Consider the following 27,102-nt stretch of genomic DNA (forward strand, 5'->3'; position numbering starts at 1 on the left):
CCTTTGCAAAATTTACTCAGGGACCTGAACATGACACCGGTGTATCACAGGGGGAAACTGGTTCTTAACCAGAAGTTGGAGGTTTGACAAAAACCAATACCAATGTGTTGCAGGAGTTTCACCCCATGGGGTTAAAAACGTTTGTAAACCCAGACACAAAGCAATCATATTCTGCTTTGAGTCCATAAAATAGTGCACTAAACTCCAAAAGATAGCCTGGATCACAGTCTTCTCAGAGAAATCCCCAACTGCTTATTGTGTGGTTGATACCGGATTGGGTCTGTGAACTCAAAACCCATCAATGACTTTGTTTGGTGACAATGGGGAAGGGCGAGTTTCAGATGCCAAATCTTTAAGGCAATGGGACATTCTCAGAGAAAGTTCCCGTGAATGCTCGCTCTTAGTATGAGCTGCATGAGCAAGGGCATTGCCTTGTGTCGCTTGCATAATGTTCTTTGGGTCAACAGAAAGACTAGCCAAGCACCCTGAGTTCTGTGGCAGCCAGCAGAGTAGGTTCTTTGGGTGGTGTGCTTGCTTGGATAGGTACATGCTTAGAGACTGGGATCCAGGAGCTTGCAAACCCCATTTAGGTGAACACCCCTAACCTCCACCACACTCACCCACCCCCAGCTCCACATTCTTGAGGTTTTCATTCCCCAGACCTGAGTGAAAGACTGGCAGCCTGACTGCTAATTATTCCTGGAAGTGGCATGCTACGAGGTCTACAAACATTTTCTGCAAACATTGGCCCACAAGAGGCGAGCTGTTGAGTTCTGGAAGCCAGGAGGCTGGAGGTGGGAGGGAGCCGGGGAGGCATTCCTCAAGCATGAGGCAGTAGGGTCCCTCTGCCTGCTGGATCTCTGCTATAAGGTCAGTGGGAAACAGATGCATTGAGGACAGTCCCCAAGGTGGGATGGGACCACCCAGGGGCGTGGGGCTTTTCAGACTTGTTTTTCAGGTGAATGGATGAGGCTGGCTGGGAGCTCTTATGTAGCTGGACTGTTGATGCCTTTCTGTTGTTAAAAAAAGTTTCATCTACCACCCAGCCAAGCTCTGCTTGCACACATGTTTTCCAGAGACAGAGACAAGAATGTGTTTCGGGGGGGAGGGGCGGGGGCAGACTGGAGTGACAGTTACATTAGCCGTATGCAGGGCCATCCTCATCACCTCGGCATTTCCTGGAGATGGTTGCAGCCTCCTGTGAACCCCAGCCAAGGTTCTTTCGAGATCCAGGGCAAGTCCCCTGGCCAAGAGCAGGCTGGCCTGACTCAGAGGGAGGAAGAGGAGACTTCAGGGAGAGCAGTCAGGCTTCTAAGGCTCTCTGCCATTGGCGCCCACCCCAGCAGCCTCTTCAGCCTGCACTAACACTGCTCTAGTCACACCAGGCTGTACCCTAGCACCCTGCTCGTGCCAAGCAGTTTCCAGCCTCTATGCCACCCCTCACACTCTTCCCTCTGTCCACCATGTTCTCTCCCCACTGCTTTGCTGTCCTAACTCCTACTCAGCTTTCCAGACTCACTTCCGGGGTCATCTTCCTTGGAAAGCCTTCCCTGATTCCCTTTGTGCTTCCACAGAATGCTGTGCTTTCTCTAATCCCAGGACTTCTCACACTGGATAATGACTAGCTCACTCTTGTCCTAGATTAAGCAAGTCACTGTTTTACAGCTTTCCTGTGTATTAACCTTTAATCTTCACAAGTCTATAGTGTGATTGGTGTCCTCACTTGATTGATGAGGAAATTGGGAAACCAAGAAGTTAAGGAAGGTGCCCAGTGTCACACAGGGAGGAAGTAGTGAGGCCACAACTTGAACCCAAGCTGTCTGGCTCTGGAATCTGCCTCCCTGGAAACTGGGGACATATGAGTTAAGTCATATGAGGACATATGAGTCAAATCATATATGAATTCTCAAGAGCAGATCCTCCAGGGATTTTGGATGAACTTAATTGAACCACATCTTACCATTAAGCCTATAGAGAAGATCCGGGAAAGGTGGGAAGGGGCAGAAGAAGAGACAGGCCCTCAAGGCATGTTTCTTACCTGCCTCTGTGCACAGATTTCCAAGCCTAGCAGATCCCTCCTTCCAGCCCAGAGCACAAAGGCCAGAACCAGGCCCTAGGCCACACCTAGGGAGGTAGTTTCTGGGAGGCCATTTCCCAACACCAGATCCATTTCCATTGGGCCTACCTGCCTCACTGCCACCAGCATAATCATGACTTCTCATTTGGTTTCAGTTAAAGACAACAATGTACTTGTTCACTGGGAGGGTGGGTAGAGTGGGAGAGGTCTTTGCTTGGAGGATTCACACTTAGCCTATCCTATCCTGCTCCAATCCCAGGGAGATTTGGAGCAGCCAGGAGGAAATCTTTTCAAATTCTAGAACTTTCTGTCATCAGCCTCAAAGCCTTTGTGTAAAAGCTTCACCTATGTGGAATTCCTACAGACAAGTACAACCTGACCATTATGACTGTCTTTAGACCTACCACCAGTCCTTTCCAGTACTATCAGAGGCCCTTTTGAGAAAATAAACAGATATCTCTGTAAAAAAAAATTTTTTTTTAAGTTGAACATGACACCCAGGATCCAGAGCACTGGGTTATGAATCTGGGCAGAGTGGCTATGGCTGTGGATGCTGGAATAAGAGAGCCTGGACTGGCATCTTGGCTCTACCACCTGATAGCTATATGACCCTATGTGCCTTATCTATAAAATGGGCACAATAACGACACCCACCCACCTCACAGGGTTAATGCCAGCATTAAATCACTTAACTGAAAACACCTTCTGGCAGGTAACAAGAATTCAAAGATGGTAAACTGGTTTTTTTTTTCATTCATTAAATGAAAGTTTATTGAGTGTTTTTTATACAATGTCCTGCTTGGTTTTGTGGATATGAAAAAACAGAACCAGGTCTTTCTCTTCAGAGACCTAACAATCTAATGGACAAAAAAGACTTAAAAACTAATAGTCATTGTTTATAGATATCATACTAGTTAGCCTTACCCAGAGATGCATAACAAAAACATATAGGCATTCTGTTCATACTTAGTCAAGCAAGTGGAACCAAAATGTCATAAATTTTTAGCTAAGCAAAAATTCATAGGTTTTCTAAAATATATTTTTTAAATTAATTAATTTATTTTAATTGGAGGTTAATTACTTTACAATATTGTATTGGTTTTGGCATACATTGACATGAATCAGCCATGGGTATACATGTGTCCCCCATCCTGAACCCCGCTCCCACCTCCCTCCCCATCCCATCCCTCTGGGTCATCCCAGTGCACTGGCCCTGAGCATCTCATGCATCGAACCTGGACTGGCGATCTATTTCACATAGTGTAATGTACATGTTTCAATGCTATTCTCTCAAATCATCCCACCCTCGCCTTCTCCCACAGAGTCCAAAAGTCTGTTCTTTACATGTGTCTCTTTTGCTGTCTCGCATATAGGGTCATTGTTACCATCTTTCTAAATTCCACATATATGCATTAGTATACTGTATTGGTGTTTTTCTTTCTGACTTACTTCACTCTGTATAATAGGCTCCAGTTTCATCCATCTCATCAGAACTGATTCAAATGAATTCTTTTTTACGGCTGAGTAATACTCCATTGTGTATATGTACCACAGCTTTCTTATCCATTCATCTGCTGATGGACATCTAGGTTGTTTCCATGTCCTGGCTATTGTAAACAGTGCTGCAGTGAACATGGGAGTACACGTGTCTCTTTCAATTCTGGTTTCCTCTGTGTGTATGCCCAGCTGTGGGATTGCTGGGTCGTATGGGAGTTCTATTTCCAGTTTTTTTAAGGAATCGCCACACTGTTCTCCATAGTGGCTGTACTAGCTTGCATTCCCACCAACAGTGTAAAAGGGTTCCCTTTTCTCCACACCCTCTCCAGAATTTATTGTTTGTTGACTTTTTGATAGCAGCCATTCTGACCAGCATGAGATGGTACCTCATTGTGGTTTTGATTTGCATTTCTCTGATAATGAGTGATGTTGAGCATCTTTTCATGTGTTTGTTAGCCAAAAGATGGTAAATTGTTATTATCAGTCTTTGGTTCTTATGCCAGTTAGCTCACAGCCTTGGAGAAATCATTAGTTTTTTTAGTTTCCTCATCTGTAAAAGAAGGATTTGGACCTAATACCTAGGGCCCCTTCCACGTCTCACGTTCTAAAACAACGTGTTTTTTCTTCCTTAGTTTATATCTTCTTTTTCTTGAGATGCAATTTACACTCAGTTAGGTGTCCAAACCTCATGGTACAGCTCTGTGAATTGTTACATACATATGTACCTGTGCGTGCTTCTGATACACCACTCAGATTAAGTTCTGGAAGAATTCCAGCAAATCACAGGTTTCCTTCTGTTTCTCCCAGCCAACACTCTCCTCCAAAGGTAACCAGTATTCTGATCTTCAGCACCATAGATTAGTTCTGTCTTTTCTTATTGTTTCTGTTGTTGTTCAGTTGCTCAGTCATGTCCAACTCTTTGTGACCCCATGGATTGCAGCACGCCAGGCTTCCCCATCCTTCACCATCTACCAGATCTCCCTCAAACTTATGTCCATTGAGTCAGTAATACCATCCAACCATCTCATCCTTGGTCATCCCCTTCTCCTCCTGCCTTCAATCTTTCCCAGCATCAGGGTCTTTTCTAATGAGTCAGCTCTCTGCATCAGGTGGCCAAAGTATTGAAGCTTCAGCTTCAGCATCAGTCCTTCCAAAGAATATTCAGGGTTGGTTTCCTTTAGGATTGACTGGTTTGATCTCCTTGCAGTCCAAGAGACTCTCAAGAGCCTTCTCCAACACCACAGTTCAAAAGTATCAGTTCTTCGGTACTCAGCCTTCTTTATGGTCCAACTCTCACATCCATACATGACTACTGGAAAAACCATAGCTTTGACTAGATGGACCTTTGTTGGCAAAGTGATGGAACCATAAAATCGTGCTTGGTGTCTGATTTCTTTTACTCCATATTTCTGAGATGCATCTGTATTATTATGTGTACCAATAGGGTTTTTTTTTAAAGTGCTGGGTAGTATTCCATTGTATGGCTATATCACAATTTATCCTTCATCCAGTTGATGGATGTTTGAGTTGTTTCTAGTTTGAGGTTATCATGAATAGGGATAGTGTATCCATTCCTGTATGTGTCTTTTGGTGAACATATTTATGTGTTTCTACTGGGTGTATACACAGAAGGGGCTTCCCCAATGGCTCAGCAGTGAAGTATCCACCGGCAATGCAGGAGACGCAGGAGATTTGGGTTCTATCCCTGGGTCGGGAAGATCCCTTGGAGAAGGAAATGGCACCCCACTCCAGTATTCTTGCGTGGAGAATCCCATGGACAGAGGAGCCTGGTGGGTTATGGTCCATAGGGTTGCACAGAGTGAGACATGACTGAGCATGAGCATGACATACAGGAGGGGAATCGATGGGCCATAAGGCATACACCTATTTAGCTTTAGTAGGTATTGCCAAACCATTGCAAAAGTGGTTTTACTAATATACAGATCCATCGCTAATGTACAGGAGTTCCATTAGTTATAAATCCTTGCCAACACTAAGTATTGTCAGTCATTTTATCTTACCCATTTTGATGTGTGTGTTCCTAACTATAGCTTTATCTATGTTGCTGATAGATGGTAACACATGAGTATCATTACAGTTTGGCTTTGACCAGCCAGATGTGGATCTTCAAGAAGGAAACCATCTCTAGCATAGACTCTGAAGTAGGCACTCCACTCAGGGTAAAAAAATATCCAAGGGACATTTTGGCCCTCTGACAGTGGCTGCTTCAGAAGAAAGACTGCTCTGTGCTAACATCATTTAGAAAAATGTTGCTTGGGAGCAAAAGACAAAGGCAGCTCCAACCTTAATTCCTAATTTTGGCTGTTTGTGCAAGCCCAGGAATTTAGAACTGAATAAAACTGACCACCCATCCAGGACATCTCAGAGGAATCCAAGGGTATGAGTGCCAGGTGATTAGGGATCCACAGCATTTTTTATTAGCAGCTTTATGGAGCTATAATTCACCTGGCATAGTATATTCACAGAGCTATGCAACCATCATCACTATTCTAGAATATTGTCATCACTCCAAAAAGAAACTCTGTCGCCCTTAACAGTCACTCTGGTTCTTTCCTCCCTTTCAGCTCCTGGCAACTCCTAATCTACTTTGTGTCTCTATGGATTTATAAGTTCTGGACATCTCATATAAACGGAATCATACAATATGGGGTCTTTTGTAACTGGCTTCTTTCACTTAAGATAATGTTTTTAAGGCTCCTCATGTCTTAGACTGTGTCAATATTTAATTTCTTTTTATAAGCAGAATTAAATTCCATTGTATGACTATATCACATCCGAGATGGACATTTGAGTTTCCTCTCTGGGGCTATTGGGAATAATACTGCTTTGAACATCCATGTACAAATTTTTGTGTGCACATATGTTTTTGATTCTCTTGGGTATATACCTGGGAGTAGAACCCCTGGGACATAGGGCAACTAACTCCATGTTTAACTTTTTGAGGAACTGCCAAACTAATTTTTTTCAAAGGGACATCAGGATGTTATAATCCCACCAGCAATGTCTGACTGAGGGTTCCTATTTCTCCATATCCTCACACTCATTTTATCTTTTATTATAGCTATCCTGGTGGGTATGAAATGGTATCTCATTGTGGTTTTGATTTGCTTTTCCCTAATAACTAGTGATGTTGAGCATCTTTTCATGTGCTTATTGGCCATTTGTGTATCTTCTTTGGAGGCCTGTCTATTTAGATCCTTTGATCGTTTTTGAGTTATTTGTGTTTTTATGATGGAGTTGTAAGTGTTCTGTATATATTCTGCAGATCCTTTTATCAGATATATAATTCACAAAAATTTTCTCCCATTCTGTGGGTGGTCTCTTCAGTTACTCGATTGTGTCCTTTGAAGCACAAAAGCTCTAAATTTTGATGTAGTGCCATTTATCTATTTCTTTTCCTTTAGTTGCTTGAGCTTTTGGTGTCATAGCTAAGAAACCATTGCTTAATCCAGGGTCAGAAAGATTTACACCTGTATTTGTTTCTAAGAGTTTTATAGCTTTAGCTCTTCTGTTTAGACCTTTGATCCATTTTAATTTTTGTATATGGTATAAGGTAAGAGTCCAACTCCATTATTTTGCATGTGGATATCCACTTGTCACAGCAGCATTGATTTAAAAGACTATTCTTTCCTCCATTGAATGGTCTTGGCACCCTTGTTGAAAGTAAATTAACCATAAATGTGAGAGTTTGTTTCTGATCCACAGCATTTTTAACTGACAGAAAATAATGGTCAGATATGGAGGACTCACAATAGTCCCAATGTTTTAGCCTAGCACACCCAGAGGCCTCTTACTCCTCCACTCTGCAGAGAAAGGGCACAACCCAGGGAAACAGTCACTGAAATTAGGTCTAATGACTCAACCTGGAAGCAAATCATGTTGGAAAGTTACACGCGTTTCCAGAGCCAACCTTCCTTTCTCCAGAAAGTTACACTTCAATGTAGACCCCGTTTCTCTTTCTGTACATGCTGCCCTGAGTTTAAGAGAAGTCTTCCCTTCTGACTGAGGCCCTTTCCACATTAGCTGGGCACTTCATCCTATGTTAACCCTTTCAAAGACTGCTCACTCTGAGCTTAAGCTGTGGTTAGAGCCCAGACTTTCAGAAAGCAGAGGCGCATGGCTTTATTTTTTTCCTCAAAGGAAAACGCTCTTGCCCCATGCCTTGTTTGCCTCATAGGCAACCTCACACTCCAGGCAGCACTGCAGCAACAGTGGGGCTATTCTGGAAGTGAACTTCCACTGCTGAGCACAGAAAGGGAAACTGAACTCCGCCTAGCTTTAGCCCTGCCTAGCACCTGATGACCTTGGCTCATGTTGTGAAGATATTCTTTACCTCTTGACCAGAAGAGTTCCTTGGCTGTGGGGAAGCAGTGTGCAAGAGTGGAAAGGAGCACAGACCTTGGGTCCAGGAAACCTGGGTGTGGAGCTTCCCAGGTGGCTCAGTGGTAAAGAATTGTCTGCCAGTGCAGGAGATCTGGGTTTGATCCCTGGGTCAGGAAGATCCCTGGAGAAGAAAATGGAAACCCACTCCAGTATTCTTGCCTGGAAAATCCCATTGACAGAGGAGCCTGAAAGGCTACAGTCTATGGGGCCTCAAAGAGTCAGACAGGACTTAGCAACTAAACAACAACAACCTGGGTGTGACTCCGATTCTGAATGCATTTGCCATGGTAGATGGAGGCACATTGCTCAGAACCCCTGTGGAGAGACCCCACTGCCCAACTGTGAGGAGTACAGTAAGCTAACAGCCTCCAGCTGTCAGCTCCTTCAAGGTCTGCCTCAGCTTTGGAGCCAAGGTCATGCTGTTCCTGGGGTGGTCCCCAGCCAATGACTGATCAAGGTCGTGATCCAAGGCCCATTTCCACCACATAGAAGACCCCCCTAGAGGGCAGTCTTTGCTCTGAAGCGCCCCTTTGAGCGCGTACACTTTGACAGGCGGATACCGTGGGCTAATAGTCCCCTTGCCCAATCCTGCCTCCATCTCTCTGAAGTTCAATACTGAAGGCATGAAGGAGCTTTCTGGGAAGTTAGAAATGTTTTCTACCTTGATTTAGATTTTAATAGCATGGGTATTCACACTCTCACTTTAAGTTTAGTGGAATTTATATGCTTAACTCTATATGTTATACCTCAATTTTTTTAAAGGGAAAAATAGTGAGGAGTTTTTTCATAATTAATTAGCATACGTACATATTAAGTTTTTAATTTATAAAATGCAGAGAAATAAAAAGAAAAAAATCACCTCTGGCCTCCCCAAAGATAACCGCTGGAGACCCTTGAGATACCACATCACACCCTCTACCTCCCTCATCACTCCGCCTCTGTATGTTGCCCCTTTGGCTCTTAGAGAAAGGAAGCTTAACCATGATTTCCACTTTCCTGGGACTAGTGCTGGGAAGATTGTTTCCAGGCTCACTTTCTAGCCCCCCTTTCACTTCTTCCCTCAGATAGAACCTGAAGGTAAATAATGCCAAAATTTCAGTATCCTAACCTGCACATCACCCCTCCCTGAAACTGGGAGCCTCTGGACCTCTGGATCTCTTTCTGGAACAGCACAGATCAGGGGCCCACATTCACTGGGTCTTTTGCCTTCACAGGAGTTGAAATGCTAATTCAGGCCCTACAGGGTTTGCTTGATGGGAATGGACCTGATTTTGTCCAAGGAGGAGATGGTTCTAGTTCAGAGCAGCCAAGCTTTTTGCCTTTGTGTGTGTGTGTGTGTGTGTGAATTGTGGGAGAAAGGCATTTTCCAGTTTGCTTAGATGAACACAAACTGTCAAAATGACCCTGTAGGGAACATCTCAAGGTAGATTATAATGCAAACTAGGCAGCTGGAACTAAGTCGTTCCAGTCATGTCTGACTCTTTGTGGCCCCATGGACTGTAGCCTGCCCAGGCTCCTCTGTTCAGGGAATTCTCCAGGCAAGAATGCTGGAGTGGGTTTCCATTTCCTTCTCCAGGGGATCTTCCCGACCCAGGGATCAAACCTGCATCTCTTATGTCTCCTGAATTGGCAGGTGGGCTGTTTACCACTAGCACCACCTGGGAAGCCCTTTTCTTAGACAACCAGCTCTCAAAATGAGGTCCCAGACCAGCAGTGTCAGCATCACCTGGGAACTCATTATAAATGCAAATTTGAGGGGCCCACTATAGACCTGGTAATTCAGAAACTTTTAGGGTAGGATATCAAACACAGTCATCTGTGTTTCAATAAGCCCTCCAGGTGGTCCTGATGCACACTCAAGTTTACGAACCTCTATTCTAGAGGTTTTAAATTCCACTGCCAGAGAAAGCAAAAATGTACTCACGCGTCCCCTGTCCACACTCATAACCTGTGCACTATGTCCTTAGCATGACTTAGGGGCACATGCCGGGTCTATATAACTTCAAAGTTTCTTGTTCTTTATATCCTGAACCCATGGAAATGCATTCCTTTTGTCTTTGTTAGTTGACCAAAGATGAAATATAGCCCAATGTTCCCCCAACAAAAAGATTTATTAATTTGTACTAATGAGTGTTTAGAGAAAAACATACAAACCAATGTCCTTGTTGAGTGCTCCTTCTCAAAGGCAAAATGTGGATGTTATCTGTAAAATCAACAAATTTGTCACCAAAGTGAAATGTTATCTTTTCCTGAGGATTTTCCCAGGCATCTCAAGGACTAGACAGCCCCCTCACTCCCCGTGATCAGATGCACAGGGTTAAAGCTTACAGCCATAACTCACATGCTTTAAGAGAGCTCACATGTAAGTTTGTTTTCAGGTTAGTAGCTTTGCTCAAACATAACTGAAGAAAGGAGACCACAAACCTATCCAAAGCCAAAGAATCCCCACAGACCTTTGCCTCCTTAAGATACAACCTGTGCAATGGTCTCTTGGATAAGAATACCAAAGACACAGGCAACAAAAGCAAAAAATAAACAAGTGGGACTACATCAAACTAAAAATCTGTACAACAAAGGAAACAATCAACAGGGTGGAAAAAGCAACCTACAGAATGGAAGAAAATTCTTGCAGATCATTTATTTGATCAGGGATAATATCTAAAATGTATAAGGAACTCCCTCAGCTCAACAGCAAAAAAACCAGATGACCCAGATAAAGTGGGCCAGATAAATGCCCAGATAAAAATGGGCAAAGGACCTGAGTAGACATTTTTCCAAAGAAAACATACAGATTGCCAATAGACACATGAAAAGACATTCAACAGTACTAATCATCAGAGAAATGCAAATCAAAACCACAACTAGATATCACCTCAGACCTGTCAAAATGTCGACTATCAAAAAATCAAAAGATAACACGTGTTGGCAGGAATGTGGAGAAATTAGAACCTTTGTACATTGTTCAAATGTAAATTGGTTTAGTCACTATGGAAAACAGTATGGAAGTTCCTCAGAAAAATTAAAACTCGAACTACAGTATGATCCAGCAAACACACTTCTGGGTATGCGTTCAAAAGAATTGAAAAAAAAATAAGAATTGAAATCAGGATTTCAAAGAGATATTTGCACTCCCATTTTCATTGCAGCATTATTCACAATAGCCAACATGTGGAAATACCCTAAATATCTATTGACAGATGAATAGATATAAAAAATGTGGTATATACATACAATGGAATATTTTTCAGCCTTCAAAAAGAAGGAAATCCTGCCGTTTCTAACAGGAACGAACCTGGAGGACATTATGCTAAGTGAAATAATCCAGACACAGAAGTACAAATACTGTATGATGCCACTTATGTGAGATATCTAAAATAGTCAAACTCAAAGAAGCAGAGAATAGAATGGTGGTTGCTGGGGGCTGGTGGGAGGGGGAAATGAGGAGTTGCTAATTAGTAGGCATAAAGTTTCAGTTGTGCAAGATGAATAAATTCTGGAGATCAACTGTACAGTATCATGCCTATGGTTAACAATACTGTATTATACACCTAAAACTTTGTTAGAAGAATAGATCTTGTGTTAAATGCTCTTATTTCAGTTTTAAAAATTAACTAAATATGTTAACTATAAAATAGAATAGAGACCTGAAAAAAAAAAAAAAAACAACACAGAGGTTTGACCAGAGGTATGCTGTTAAATGTTTAATAACCTTCTCTCCAAGGGGAAAAAAAAATACCCTATAAATTGTGTAGCACACAATTTATAAATAATAATAAAATATATACATTCCTTATTATAGATTTCATATAGCCAAAAAACTCCCATAGAATGCTTTAGTCAATGTTTTCCTAACTCTTGTGTCCATAACCAACCTAAGGTGGCAATTAACAATTAAATGTGGTTCCAACAGGATTATTGGTTGATGTGTTGATTTACATTAATGCAACAAAGCAGAAACAACAGAATGCATGTTGAAATTTCCTAGTTTAGATCAGTGACATAGATGACTTCTTCACTAAATCAGATAATAGTTTTTGAATACTGGAAGAATATTTCCTCAATTTTTCATGCTATATGAAATATAACAGTTACAGAGATGATGCACTTTTAAATTTAATCTGCACTATTAACATTTCTCCATCACTTTCTTAAGTCTAGACCAAGGGTTGTCAAAAAATTTCAGCAAAGAGCCAGATAATAAATATTTTAGGTTTTGTGGCTACATAGGGTCTCTGTTGCAGATTCTTTTTCATTTTCTTACAACCCTTGAAAATGTAAAAACCATTATTAGCTTGTGAGCTGTATAGAAACAAGCTGGGTGGAAGTTCACGGACCCCTAGTCAAGTCAATCACTGAAACAATAGATTAAGCAGGGATTTGTAGCAGTTGCTAATTTTGATGATGTAAATACTACTATGACTGATTTCTTTTTTTTTTTTTTAATTTTAGTTTTTTATTTTTTAAATTTTAAAATCTTTAATTCTTACATGCATTCCCAAACATGAACCCCCCTCCCACCTCCCTCCCCATAACAACTTTCTGACTGATTTCAAACTACCAATTTGACTTGACTGAACGTGGAGTTACAAAGAGATGAGCAGATAAGAAATAATATATAGTATTTCTACTACATAGATACAAAGGACACAAATAACCTCAAGAGCATGAATAATAGTGAAGCATAGGAAAATAATTAGGAAGTGATGAGTCTTGAGTATATATTACCTTTGTTTTTTATCTAATTTATTTTAACGGTAAGTTTCTATAATTTAATTTTTCATGATGATTATATTTAACAACCAGCTCTCAACATTTCTGAAAGTTCAATAATTGACTCTCAGGAGCCACTATGAGCAATCACTGTGACCACACCAAATTTCAACCTGTTTGTTTTGGTTTTACTGGATAAAGAGAGAATCTTCACTCAATTTGGTTTGTTATTCCCTGTAACAAAAGAATTTACTACAGAGTTTCTTTGAAGCTGGCAGTTTCCTTGGCTCCTCTAAAATAGGAAATGATTTTAGATGTTATTTTTACATATTTTCAGAAAGGGATCTGTCTCTATTCTCAACAGCTTCCTGACTACCTTTTGCTTCCAAATAATGAGAACTATTTAAAGGAAAAAGGAACTGCTGTAGTGTGGTTTTAAGAAAAGCACATACTTTGCTCTTTCAGAAGTAGTTACACAAGAGTTCTGCTCATAAACTGGGGAAGAATTAAAATAGCTTTCCAAGGTCCCTCCCAAGGCTGTGATTTTCTTTTCACCTACTCAGGTAATGCCACTTATGGTACTCATTCATTTATTCAGCTGTTTGAGCATCTGGAGAAGGGAATGGCAAACTACTTCAGTATTCTTGCCTTGAGAACCCCATGAACAGTATGAAAAGGCAAAAAGATAGGATACTGAAAGATGAACTCCCCAGGTCGGTAGGTGCCCAATATGCTACTGGAGATCAGTGGAGAAATAACTCCAGAAAGAATGAAGGGATGGAGCCAAAGCAAACACCCAGTTGTGGATGGGACTGGTGATAGAAGCAAGGATCGATGCTGTAAAGAGCATTATTGCATAGGAACCTGGAACATTAGGTCCATGAATCAAGGCAAATTGAAAGTGGTCAAACAGGAGATGGCAAGAGTGAACGTCGACATTCTAGGAATCAGCAAACCAAGATGGACTGGAATGGGTGAATTTAACTCAGATGATCATTATATCTACTACTGTGGGCAAGGAATCCCTTAGAAGAAATGGAGTAGCCATCATGGTCAACAAAAGAGTCCAAGGGTCAGTACTTGGATACAATCTCAAAACAACAGAATGATCTCTGTTTCCAAGGCAAAGCATTCAATATCACAGTAATCCAAGTCTATGCCCCAACCAGTAATGCTGAAGAAGCTGAAGTTGAATGTTTCTATGAAGACCTATAAGACCATTAAGAACTAACACCCAAAAAAGATGTCCTTTTCATTATAGGGGACTGGAATGCAAAAGTAGGAAGTCAAGAAACACCTGGAGTAACAGGCAAATTTGGCCTTGGTGTACAGAATAAAGCAGGGCAACGGCTAATAGAGTTCTGCCAAGAAAATGCACTGGTCATAGTAAACACCCTCTTCCAGCAACACAAGAGAAGACTCTACACATGGACATCACCAGATGGTCAACAGCTAAATCAGATTGATTATATTCTTTGCAGCCAAAGATGGAGAAGCTCTATACAGTCAGCAAAAACAAGACCAGGAGCTTACTGTGGCTCAGATCATGAATTCCTTATTGCCAAATTCAGACTTAAATTGAAGAAAGTGGGGAAAACCACTAGACCATTCAGGTATGACCTAAATCAAATCTCTTATGATTATATACAGTGGAAGTGAGGAATAAATTTTAAGTGACTAGATTTGATAGAGTGCCTGATAAACTATGGACAGAGGTTTGTGACATTGTACAGGAGAGAGGAATCAAGACCATCCCCAAGAAAAAGAGATGCAAAAAAGCAAAATGTCTGTCTGAGGAAGCCTTACAAATAACTGTGAAAAGAAGAGAAGCCAAAAGCAAAGGAGAAAAGGAAAGATATACCCATGTGAATGCAGAGTTCCAAAGAATAGCAAGGAGAGATAAGAAAGCCTTCCTCAATGATCAATGCAAAGAAATAGAAGAAAACAATAGAATGGGAAATACTAGAGATCTCTTCAAGAAAATTGGAGATACAAAAGGACCATTTCATGCAAAGATGGGCTCAATAAAGGACAGAAATGGTATGGACCTAACAGAAGCAGAAAATATTAAGAAGAGGTGGCAAGAATACACAGAAGAACTGTACAAAAAAGATCTTCATGACCCAGATAATCATGATGGTATGATCACGCACCTAGAGCCAGACATCCTGGAATTCGAAGTCAAGTGGGCCTTAGGAAACATCATTATGAACAAAGCTAGTGGAGGTGATGGAATTCCAGTTGAGCTATTTCAAATCCTAAAAGATGATGCTGTGAAAGTGCTGTACTCAATATGCCACCAAATTTGGAAAACTCAGCAGTGGCCACAGGACTGGAAAAGTTCAGTTTTCATTCCAATCCCAAAGAAAGACAATGTCAAAGAATGCTCAAATTACCACACAGTTGCACTCACCTCACACGCTAGTAAAGTAATGCTCAAAATTCTCCAAGCCAGGCTTCAACAGTGCATGAACCGTGAACTTCCAGATGTTCAAGGTGGTTTTATAAAAGGCAGAGGAGCCAGAGATCAAATCAAAAAAGCAAGAGAGTTCCAGAAAAACATCTATTTCTGCTTTGTTGACTATGCCAAAGCCTTTGACTGTGTGGATCACAATAAACTGTGGAAAATTCTGAAAGAGATGGGAATACCAGACCACCTGACCTGCCTCTTGAGAAACCTGTATGCAGGTCAGGAAGCAAAAGTTAGAACTGGACATGGAACAACAGACTGGATCCAAATCAGGAAAGGAGTACATCAAGGCTGTATATTGTCACCCTGCTTATTTAACTTATACATAGAGTACATCGTGAGAAACGCTGGGCTGGAGGAAGCACAACCTGGAATTAAGATTGCCGGGAGAAATATCAATAAACTCAGATATGCAGATGACACCACCCTTATGGCAGAAAGCAAAGATGAACTAAAGAGCCTCTTGATGAAAATGAAAGAGGAGAGTGAAAAAGTTGGCTTAAAGCTCAACATTCAGAAAACAAAGATCATGGCATCTGGTCCCATCACTTCATGGCAAATAGATGGGGAAACAGTGGAAACAGTGGCAGACTTAATTTGGGGGGGCTCCAAAATCACTGCAGATGGTGATTGCAGCCATGAAATTAAAAGATGCTTACTCCTTGGAAGGAAAGTTATGACCATCCTAGACAGCATATTCAAAAGCAGAGACATTACTTTGCCAACAAAGGTCCATCTAGTCAAGCCTATGGTTTTTCCAGTAGTCATGTATGGATGTGAGAGTTGGACTATAAAGAAAGCTGAGCACCAAAGAATTGATGCTTTTGAACTGTGGTGTTGGAGAAGACTCTTAAGAGTCCCTTGGACTGTGAGGAGATCCAACCAGTCCATCCTAAAGGAGATCAGCCCTGGGTGTTCATTGGAAGAACTGATGTTGAAGCTGAAACTCCAATACTTTGGCCACTTGATGTGAAGAGCTGACTCATTGGAAAAGACCCTGTGCTGGGAAAGATTGAGGTTAGGAGGAGAAGGGGATGACAGAGGATGAGATGGTTGGATGGCATCACCGACTCAGTGGACATGGGTTTGGGTGAACTCCAGGAGTTGGTGATGGACAGGGAGACCTGGCGTGCTGCGATTCATGGGGTCGCAAAGAGTCGGGCACGACTGAGCGACTGAACTGAACTGAACTTGAGCATCTACCATGTGGCAGCCACTGTGCTGAGACCTAGAAATACAGCAGAATACAAGATAGACATTAACCCTGCTGAATCAATAATTACACAGATCATTGTTCACTTACACTTTTCACAAGTTCCTTAAATAAGATTATATAACATAGGCGCCTGACCTACTGTGGAGGGGTTGAGGATGTGACATTTAATCTGCTATGTGATGAATGCATAGAAAGTCAGGCAAAGGAAGAGGGAGAGCAAAGTAGAATAGCCTTCATATCAGGTGATGGGAACAGCCTATATCATGCTTGTATGAAGCACAGATGTCCATCCAGTACACAAACAGATATATATCTTTGGCATTAAATTTTCATGAGGGGAATATGATTAGGAAAAATTATTTTAAAAGTCTCCTAAGAGGAGGGAAGTGATAATGAGAAAAAAAAAAAAAGGTTGGGAATATTGGTCTATATAAAGAATGTGGCACTTTTGAGCTATGACAGTAGCAGTGGTAGAGTTAAGATGCTGGCCTCTTCCCATAAGGACTGATGACCTACCTGCAGGTCACTGAGCCTGATATTAAGACAGGAAGTTACAGGACTCCTGGTATTCAACAACTTGGAAATTTTCCTCTAGTATCTTTCAAATACTGCCTCTTCCTCATTCACTCTGTTCTCTCTTACTGGACACTTGTTAGAAACTCTCATTCTATCCTCCATGTAGTGTGTAACATATTTTTAATACTTTTCATTTCTTTATTCCTCTCTCTTGCATCCTTGATAATTTCCTCATATCTAGCTTCTAGTTCACTAATCCTCCTTTCAGCTGCATCTGGTTTGCTATTTATCTATATTTCTCCCATTTCAGTTTCATATTTTTGTTCTTTTTCAAGTCTACCTGTATTTTTCAAACTATTCTGTTTTTCTCTTATAATTCTTATTCCTTAAAAAAATTTTTTTTGAACATTCAAACCATACTTATTTTAAAGTCCCTTTTATATTTCGCTACTTGCTATAATTCTTAAGGTGTGAATTCTCCCATTTGTCATGCTAGTCTCACAGTGGCTTATTTCCTTGGGGACTCAGCAAGTTTTGCTATGAGTTCATCTTCAGAATCATAGTGACAGACACAGATCCGTATGCTATACTATCTGGATTTGAGTTCTGGCTCTGCCTTGTAGCAGGTGTGTGGCCTTAGGCCAGTTACTTAATCTTTCTGTTCTTTAGGTTCAGAATCTTTAAAAATAGGGCTATTCTAAAAATTCATTAGTATAAGCAAAGCCCTTAGTACAGTACCCACACTTAATGAAGCACTTGATCACCATTATTACTGTTACATGGCAAGAATTGCTTTACCTGGGAGGTTTATTTGCATAACTCAGGTTAATGTGACTATCTTCCCACTCTCAGCTCAAAGTAGCCAGGACACTTCTGAATTGTTTTTATTCTTCTTATACCTGTCCGCATTTATGGGCCAGCACTTCTAGCTGCCAGCTTTCTGAAGTGAAGTGAAGTAGCTCAGTCATGTCCAACTCTTTACGACGCTGTGGACTGTAGCCTACCAGGCTCCTCCCTCCATAGGATTCTCCAGGCAAGAGTACTGGAGTGGGTTGCCATTTCCTTCTCCAGGGGATTTTCTCGACCCAGGGATCGAACCCGGGTCTCCTGCATTGCAGGCAGACACTTTAACCTCTGAGCCACCAGGGAAGTCCTTTCTAGAGGAGTTCAAATCCCACCCCCACCCCCTACTCTTTCCATTAAAACCCTGAACCTGGGACTCATGTCCACTTTGAATCCCTCTGTAGACTGTGGAGCTGTTATGGCTCTGAGCTACCTCTTCATTTCTGGTTCTAGAATTTGTTTGCTTGGTTTTCGTTTTTGATCTCGGCTGCATATTTAAATTTTCTGAAAACAATGCATTTGGAGTGGAGGAGGAGCTTCCTGCTACAACTCAGGCAACCGAAATGATCAGAAATCCCTGCATGTTCTTTCTAAAGAGGCTTAGCTGTCATTTGTCTATGAGATCCTTGAGAGAACCCAGGACACAAAAGGACATGTTTTATTTGCTTTTGTATCGCCTAACCCTAGCATGGGGCCTGGTACACTTGACATATGCTTACTGAATTAAGAAATGAAACACCACATTAGCAACAAGCCTTCAGCTCACTGATTTCTCTAAGTCCTACAAACCTTCAGCTCACTCGTTTCTCTTAGCCTTACCACCACCGCTGCCATGGTGTGGGCCCCCGCCCTCCTCGATCCTGTGAATGAGCTCTGTCAAAGAGATACGGTTTCTAACAAACAAAAAGAGGTGTAATACATTCAATCAGTGACTAGCTCAAGGATAAGCACCTGATCTGGGTTTCTTTTACTCTCCCAGCCAAAAAGCCAAGTGGAAACACTTCAGAGGCCACAGATTATTCTGATTTTCAGACTGTTTTTGTTCAGCACCAGAGTAAAACGTTGAACAGGTAGCTGATGCAATCTGGCAAAGTAAGTATATAGCTCTATTTATATTAAGATACATACATATATCAGGCCATCAGCAGTATTTGTATAAACAGTGACTCTCCTATGAAGGTAAAGGCCACCCCCTTCAGTTCCAGTGACTGAGATATATTTTTCCAGTCCTGGGGGCAAATACAGACGCAGCAAGTTCCTTCTTCCCCTTGGAAATTTGGCAGACTTGCCAGCTCTGACTCTGTTGCCACATTCCCTTGGGGTTTTATGACTCTGTGCATATGGCCTGTGTGAAGGCTTCACTTAGGTCACCTTATGCCTTTGGCAGTCAGCATGGTGGATGACGATTCAGGAAGACCCTGGTGTTTCCCAGATGGGTCCAGATCTGGCCATGCAATTACTGCCCTCCAGCTGGGAAATGTGACGCCGGGGTGATGAAGTGGCTGCTGAGAAGAAGGCAGTTTGACTCTGAATTTGGTCTGTTCTTTATTTAAATCCAAAGATTGAACCAACACACACACACATGCACGCATACATATATTGTTAAAATCAATAGCATACACACACAAACACACCACTCTCCAATTACAGGGGGTGTTATTTTGGATTTCCTGGTGGACTCCCCTAAACATGTATTTCCTAAGCTCATCTCCTATGCTGGCCCCTGTTTACTTGTCTGATCATTCTCTCTTCCTTTGCTCTCCTACTTATTTCCTTACCCGGTTTGAGGCCCTTTAAGGCGCATAAAGGGATCCTAAATCCTTCTTCAATGTGAGCTGCTTTGCTTCATTCTCTCCCATGATCACAGAGAAGCCTGTCTCTGGTCTCAGTTCTGAAGGGAGGCAGCCTCCTCAGGGAAGCTGCCCCATCACTGGTAATATGACACTACCCTTGGGGTGGGCATTCTCATTTGTAAAGGAGAGAACTGGAATAAATTTGGTCCTAATCAGAGCATCTCTAATAAGTCATCCTTCCTTCCATCAACACAGTGTTTGTTCACTCTTTCTCCAGAGGCAGCAGGGAAAGAATATGGAGTCTGTACTTAGGCAAACTTGGCTTCAAAATCCAAGTTCAGCTGTTAATAGCTGGGTGACCTTGGGCGAGTTTCTTCCCCTCTGAGTCTGTTTCTTTATCTAGTTGGAATCAAATAGAGCATATATTCAAAGTGTTGGATACATAATATCCACTCTATAAATAGGAGCCAGGACTATGACCATTTGAATGATGGTCACAGCCCTTGACCCCCTCATCTCACCTGAGGCAGAAATTCTCAGGGCCCTATTTTCTCAGGGTTAAATGGAGGACTGTAAAGATCCACAAACATCTTCCCACATCCAGTGGTGTGATAAGCTCAGAGCTGCTGACGCTCAGCACAGCACTAGCTCTCTAAACTCTAGGACAAACAACAGACAGATCTCCTGCCCTCAAGGGGCCCCAGCGGTCCAAACTAGCAGATAAGAGGAAAATGTAAACATCAGGGATTAGGTTTCAACATATGAATTTTGAAGGGACACAAACATTCAGTCCATAGCAACTAGCATCTGCTAAAGTATTCCCCATAGACCACAAGGCTTATGGAAATTCACAGGGTGTCTGCGGGTGGGGGTGGGGGGCGCTGCTGTGGATAGGAAGTCTTCCTGGAAGCAGCAGGGCTTCAGCTGGGACTCCAAGAAAGGGCAAGATTTGAAGAGACCCTTACAAGGACGGGGAGCTCTGCAGACATATGCTGGACAAATTTGAGAATCAGGCACAGTTATTATTTCCATTTTACAAGTAAGAAAATGGAAGAGCAGAGAAGCCTAGTGACTTGTGCAGGGTCACTTAGCAAGTAATTGGCAGCACTGAAATTTAAGTGGGGCTCTGTCTCTGATGCTGGAGGCTGGTATTCAAAGATGAAAAAAGATGGGCCTTTGCTGGGAAGTAGGAACTAGGGAGCCACTGACTTTTTCAAAGAGAGTGTGACATGATGAAGGCAATGTTTGTTTTATATACTTGTGGCACAGATGTTTAGGGGAAGATTTTGGCACCAGAGGGGGTCAGTTAGGAAGCAGTGGCAGTAGTTTAAGGGTGAGGATTAAAGGCCTGACCTGGGGGCAGAGGCATAGTGGGACTGGAGAAGACATAAAAACATGAGGCATGTCAAAGGGCAAACTGACAGTCTTGGGAACTGACTGAATACAGAGAATACAGGGGAAGGGGATTAAAGTATCAGATCTGAGAACCAGAAGACTCATAATGCTGCTACTGGAGATAGATACTGGGAAGGTGAGCTAGTTTGAAGATTGATGTTTATATGAAGCAGGGTCTGATTTCCTTTATTACTATTGCTATTAAAAATTTGTACTAAAAAAAGAATGTATACTATGAGGAAACCAACAAATTCAGAATATGAGATATTCTACAACACCACTGACCTGAATTCTTCAAAACACAAAAATTAAGGTCACACACCACCGCAGAATCAATTACTCTAAAAAGACATGAGTTGGTGCAATACACAAACCTTGATTTTGGATTTCTTTATTTGAAAGGACTCTATAAGACATTTATGGGATATTGGGACAATTTGAATATGAATTGGAAACTACATGATATTTTATTTAGTTTCTTAGCTGTAATAATGATTTGTGGTGAAGAAGGAGAATTTCCTTATTTCTTAGGAGAGTCATTCTGAAGAATTTAGGGTAGTGTGCCATGATGCCTGTAACTTACAATCAAGCAGCTCAACAAAGAAAAAAAATATCTGTATGTATAAATAGATTGATCGATAGAAATATACAGCAAATACATCAATAAGTGAATTGTGGAATTTAAGGGGTATAATGTGTATTCATTGTACTTTTATTTTTAATATAAATTTATTTATTTTAATTGGAGGTTAATTACTTTACACTATTGTACTGGTTTTGCCATACATCAACATGAATCCGCCACAGGTATACACGTGTTCCCCATCCTGAACCCCCCTCCCTCCTCCCTCCCTGTACCATCCCTCTAGGTTGTCCCAGTTTAAAACTTTTGAAATTTTGAAACTTTTAAAACTTTTGAAATTTTTCAAAATAAGATTTGGGAAAAAATAATTCCCAAAAATATGAACATAGTAAAATGTTAACCTGTACAAAAAAAGGATATGTAGTGAACATTTTTACCCTACACACTCAGTACTCCCTTCCCAGAAGCAACCACTGTTCCCATGTCTTGAAATATTATCTGCATTTACAAGGCTATATTTATGTTTGTAGATCCTTTTGTAAAATAGAGGAGTTCATGCTATAAATCTTTTTGTTGGCTGCAATAGACTCTCTTTTATCTATGCAGCTGGGGGAGTAGTTGGTCAGTTAATTAAAAGTCCGTTAAAGAAGTGCCTGGATCTACTAGGGAGAGGTGTTCCTGGGCATCCAGTGTCGGTGCATTTTACAGAGGAAATGGAATGGAAACTCCTGAGAGTTGGCTCCACAGAGGCCTGGTAAGCAAGCTTCCACTGCAATTCTGGCAGCTCACTTTTTGTATAAGTTTCCAGACTTCTCAGAGATTGTTCCATAGGACAATGTATAGACCTGCCTCATTCTTTCAGGCTAGTTTTGAGGATGAGTTGCTTCTAGGATGAGTATAGTTTTAATCATATTGTACTTGAGGTGATGCAAGGCAGGGAGCATCTGGGTGGAAATTTCCTGGGCTTTCTGAACTTACTTGATCTGAAGAATACTTGGGTATTTTTTGAACAAGCTCCCAAGCTTGGGAAATGCTGCCATAAACAGTTGGAGAAACAGGGCTGGGCCTCCGGTGACAAGATTACTCTGAGGGGTGGAACTTCCACTAATGGTGCTAGTTAAATGCAGAATAGACAGAGAAGGCCAGACGCCAGAGAAACACGGAGGTCCAAGGACAGAGCTCACAAACTCCCATGTGAGCTTCTGCCCTCTGCCCTTGCTCACCAGAGATGATTGCCTCCTGTTGCAATCTGGGGGGGTCACATTTCCAAAGCATGTGCAGCTTTGCATATGAAAACCCTCCCTAACTGCCAGCACCTGGGCAAATTCAAATCCTCCACTCCAACATCAGGGGCCTCCCTGCAAATGAGAAGGTTTGATTGGAAAAATGTGACTCCAGAAACCAGATCTGGGATTGAACTGAAATTGCCTGAAAAATGAAAGCATTGGCACTATTAACAAAAAGGGACTGGATTCCTTTCTTTTTCTTTCTTTTTTTCTTTTCTTTTTCTTTCTTTCTTTTCTTTTCTTTTTCTTTTTTTTTTTTTTTTTGCAGCTAAATCCTGAACAGCTTGCAAACCTTGGGAGGCAGCCATCCCATTATCATTCCTGATATGGACTTGAATTTCTAAGAAATGACTTTTTTTTAAGATTTGTGGAATTGAACCCCTACTAAAAGCAGTCCAAGGAGACTCAATCACAGTATTTCAAGAACAATCCTGAGACAAGAGCCAGAGCTCTGTGGGGCCTGGAGGGCCCAGAGACCATATAGCCTGGTGCTGACCCCCAATAAGTCCCTTCAGGAGTCCTGGAAACCCCTGACATTTATCTAAATCACCCCCTGAGGTGGGACTAGGTAGAGGAGGCAGCCAGGCCTCCACATCATATAAGGGCCCCAAAATGCCAGAGGGGACCCTGATTTGTCACACTGCACGAAAGGTTCAGATTCTAGCATCAAGCACTGAAGTCACCCTGTCTTCTCTAAATCCAGTGTCTTGGAGGTACAGACAGGATCCTCAGTCTTTTAAGATCAGCTTTTCACTTAAAGTAAAAACACCAAATGGGAAAGGGAAGGTAGAACTGGGTCTGGTCTTGGGTGTGAGCCTGGACAGTGGGCTGCTGCTAAGTCGCTTCAGTTGTGTCCGACTCTGTGCGACCCCATAGACGGCAGCCCACCAGGCTCCCCTGTTCCTGGGATTCTCCAGGCAAGAACACTGGAATGGGTTGCCATTTCCTTCTCCAATGCGTGAAAGTGAAAAGTGAAAGTGAAGTCACTCAGTCGTGTCCGACTCTTAGCGACCCCATGGACTGCAGCCCACCAGGCTCCTCCATCCATGGGATTTTCCAGGCAAGAGTACTGGAGTGGGGTGCCAGGAAAGGAAGCCTAGAGGGCCCAGGGCCAGCCCACCTGGTCCTGGCAGACCCTTTGGGAAAGAGGGAAGTGAGGTGTGGGGCCCAGGGAGAGGCAAAGTCAGGAAGTGCGTGAGGGACCTGGGCCAAGACGGTCCGCTGTGGCCCCACGGGCACACACGGGCCCTATTGACTGGGACACTGGGAGACCATCACACGGTCTCCAATTCCCTAACTGTGTGGTTACCATGACCATGCCAAGTGTGTGTGCTTCCCACATCTTTTGTGAGCCTGCTAACCCCAGACGCTTCCTCGTGCCCCATGGTTCAGTGGCACAGACCCCACTGGCAGGGGGCAGTGGCAGGAGCCTCATGGCTGAGCGATCAGGCCTCAAGGACCTTACAAAACAATTTACTCCGACTCTGCTATGCCTCTTAAGAACTCCACAGTTCTGAATTTTTTTTTAATTTTTCATTATCCTCCCACTACACACACATTTAAAATTTTTTTTTTGTCTGGGCTGGGTCTTCATTGCTGCATCCAGGCTTTTTTCTCTAGTTGCAGCAAGCAGGAGCTACTCTCTAGCTGTGGTGCATGGGTTTCTTATGGGTGGCCTCTCTTGTTGTGGAGCACGGGTTCTAGGGTACACAGGCTTCAGGAGTTGCAGCACCTGGGCTCAGTAGTTGTGGCATATGGGCTTCATTGGCCTGCAACATGTGAGATCTTTCCAGACCGAGAATCAAACTTGTGTCTCCTCCATTGGCAGGTGGATTCTTAAGCACTGGACCACCAGAGAAATACCCCCATCACACTTTTAAAGGCACAGACTCTGTGTCAAGTGCTAGTGTAAGTGTATTAGATGTATCATTTAATTCATCCTCACCAAAACTCTGTGAGGTGGGTATTCTCATTGCCCTCATTTTACAGATATGGAAACTGAGGCCCAGAGAGGTCAAGTCACGTGGCCAGCACTGCCCATCTATTCAGTAGCAGAGCTTCTAGAAGTCAGCTAGCATGCTAGAATCCATCAGATTACTTTTCTTAAATCAAACTTACTTTTAACTTATCTCTCCCAATTGATTCAACTTGTCTGCACAGTGAGTTTCACCCAGCAGTTCCAGCCTAGGCTTCTTTTGGAGTCTGCCTAAGCTGGCTAGATGGTTGCATCTGGGTCACCGTAATCCAAAAAGGCTTAATTAAAATCGGGAAATACATTCAACCACGTCTCCAGCAATGCTATAAACTCTAGATGTGGCAAATGAGGTTGTGAGGACATTAAAGGCATGCAAGGTGCTTGGGGCACAGCAGAGGCACTTGGAGAATACATACCCATGTGCCAGTATAAATTGAGAAATGAGAAAAAGAAAGTGTTTGGCTGTAGATGACTGAGTTTCCTTTTGTAAAGACTAGACAAAGGGACTTTTCCACTAAAAGACACTTTGGGTCTGGGGGGAACTATCTCCAGTCTGTAGGCCTCAAGCAGCGCTTTGCAAGATGGGTGTTTGGGTGGGTGAGGAGGGGAAAGTGGGTGGCAACTGGCAGTCTGAGGGCATGAAGAGGACAGAGGAAGAAAGGGAACAGAGAAGAGGGGATGAGAGACTGGAAGTAAAGGGAGCAGGCCCAGAAGAGAGAGGAGGAAGGACAGAGATGATTGGGGGTGACGGGCAGTAAAGGAGAAATTGTGGGAAAGAGGCGAGGGACTGGCTTTGAAAAATCGGTTCCTTCTTTCAATAAATCATTACTAAGGGCCTTCTATGTGCCAAATACTGTGCTAGGTGCTCTGGACACTGGGAGACACCAAAGACCTGGAGCTTCTCTGTGGGCTTGTTCTGCCTGTAATTTAGCCCTTTTAGAGAGAGTCATAGGAGAAGGCAATGGCACCCAACTCCAGTACTCTTGCCTGGAAAATTCCATGGACAGAGGAGCCTGGTGGGCTGTAGTCCATGGGGTCGCTAAGAGTCGGACATGACTGAGCGACTTCACTCTCACTTTTCACTTTCATGCATTGGAGAAGGAAATGGCAACCCACTCCAGTGTTCTTGCCTGGAGAATCCCAGGGATGGGGGAGCCTGGTGGGTCGCACAGAGTCGGCCACGACTGAAGTGACTTAGCAGCAGCAGCAGAGACAGTCATAAGGATCAACAGGGCCACTTGCTGAACTGTGCTGGGCTGTGAGGCAGGGAGGGTCTTTGGAACAAGGGTCTTTGATGGTCTTAGGAGAATCTTTGAAGGTCTTAGGAATAAGCTGGGTTGCATTTGCCCTTAAAGTATGACTCAAGATTGTGACACTGGGACTTCCCAGGGTCAGGTGTCCGTCCATGCTGTTATCACCAGGTTGCTTCTCATCTGCCACATTATTTAACACATAACTGCATGGACTGGAGCCATGTAGTGGCTTGTCTCTTCCACAGAGTAAAGGGTCTATGTTTGTGAAACCATCACTCGGCTGCCTTTCCTCTTCCCCTCCTGAGTTCTGAAGCACACTCTTCATGACTGAGGTTGCTGTATGGATAGTTTCTGGAGAAGTGAGGACTAACAGTGTAGTCAGTGGTCCACTGGTAAAAAGTTTAACAACTGGCCCTGTCAGTTAGTGGGAGAGAAGGATGCTGATTTATAGCATTTGCTGATTTCCACACTTTCACATGGTGTAAACACTCCCACCAAGGCCAATTTCAAGCTCTCAGTATGTTGTCATGGAACACAGTCGTAAAGAGGGACTTCCCTAGCAGCCCAGTGGTTAGACTCTGAGCTTCCACTGCAGGGATCGTGGGTTTGACCCCTGATCAGGAAACTAAGATCCTGCATGGGGTGCAATGTGGCCCCAATTATTTTTTTTAATTTTTAAAAAAGAGTTGGGATGAGATGTCCACCACATAGACATAACAGATGTAAATCAAGAGCATAGATAATAGTGAAGTGTAGCAAGATGATTTGGAAGTGATGAATATGCAGTATTTATCAGCCTTATATCTTGAATATAATTTAATTGCCAATATACCTAATTTAATTTTTAACAATGACTGTATTCAACAAATAAACTCCCCCAATTTTTGTTGAACAATCAGTTCTCACTATCCAACAGGGTGTGGTTCTACCTCCCTTTTCTCTTAGCTTCAGCAAGAGAAAGAGAAGCTAAGGAAACAGAGCCTCAGGGCCCTCACCCCACTTTAACCAGAGCAGCCCCACTTGTATTCATTTTTTGGTTCTGTGTTTGAACAAAGGATTCCAATGTTAAAAACAAATTTTTTTT

The 27,102-nt window shown here is 42.5% G+C and overlaps 1 protein-coding gene across 1 annotated transcript in view; it reads left to right on the forward strand.

Annotated features, from left to right (window-relative positions):
- Positions 1 to 807: 807 nt before the first annotated feature.
- PLAC1 (placenta enriched 1) overlaps positions 808 to 27,102 on the forward strand; it is a 97,862-nt gene continuing 71,567 nt past the window's right edge. Inside the window, exon 1 of the mRNA XM_070290713.1 lies at positions 808 to 870. The gene's annotated coding sequence lies outside the window, so the exon portion shown is untranslated. The remainder of the gene's footprint in view (positions 871 to 27,102) is intronic.

Source organism: Ovis canadensis, chromosome X (genome assembly GCF_042477335.2).
Source record: "Ovis canadensis isolate MfBH-ARS-UI-01 breed Bighorn chromosome X, ARS-UI_OviCan_v2, whole genome shotgun sequence".
NCBI classification, from domain to species: Eukaryota; Metazoa; Chordata; class Mammalia; order Artiodactyla; family Bovidae; genus Ovis; species Ovis canadensis.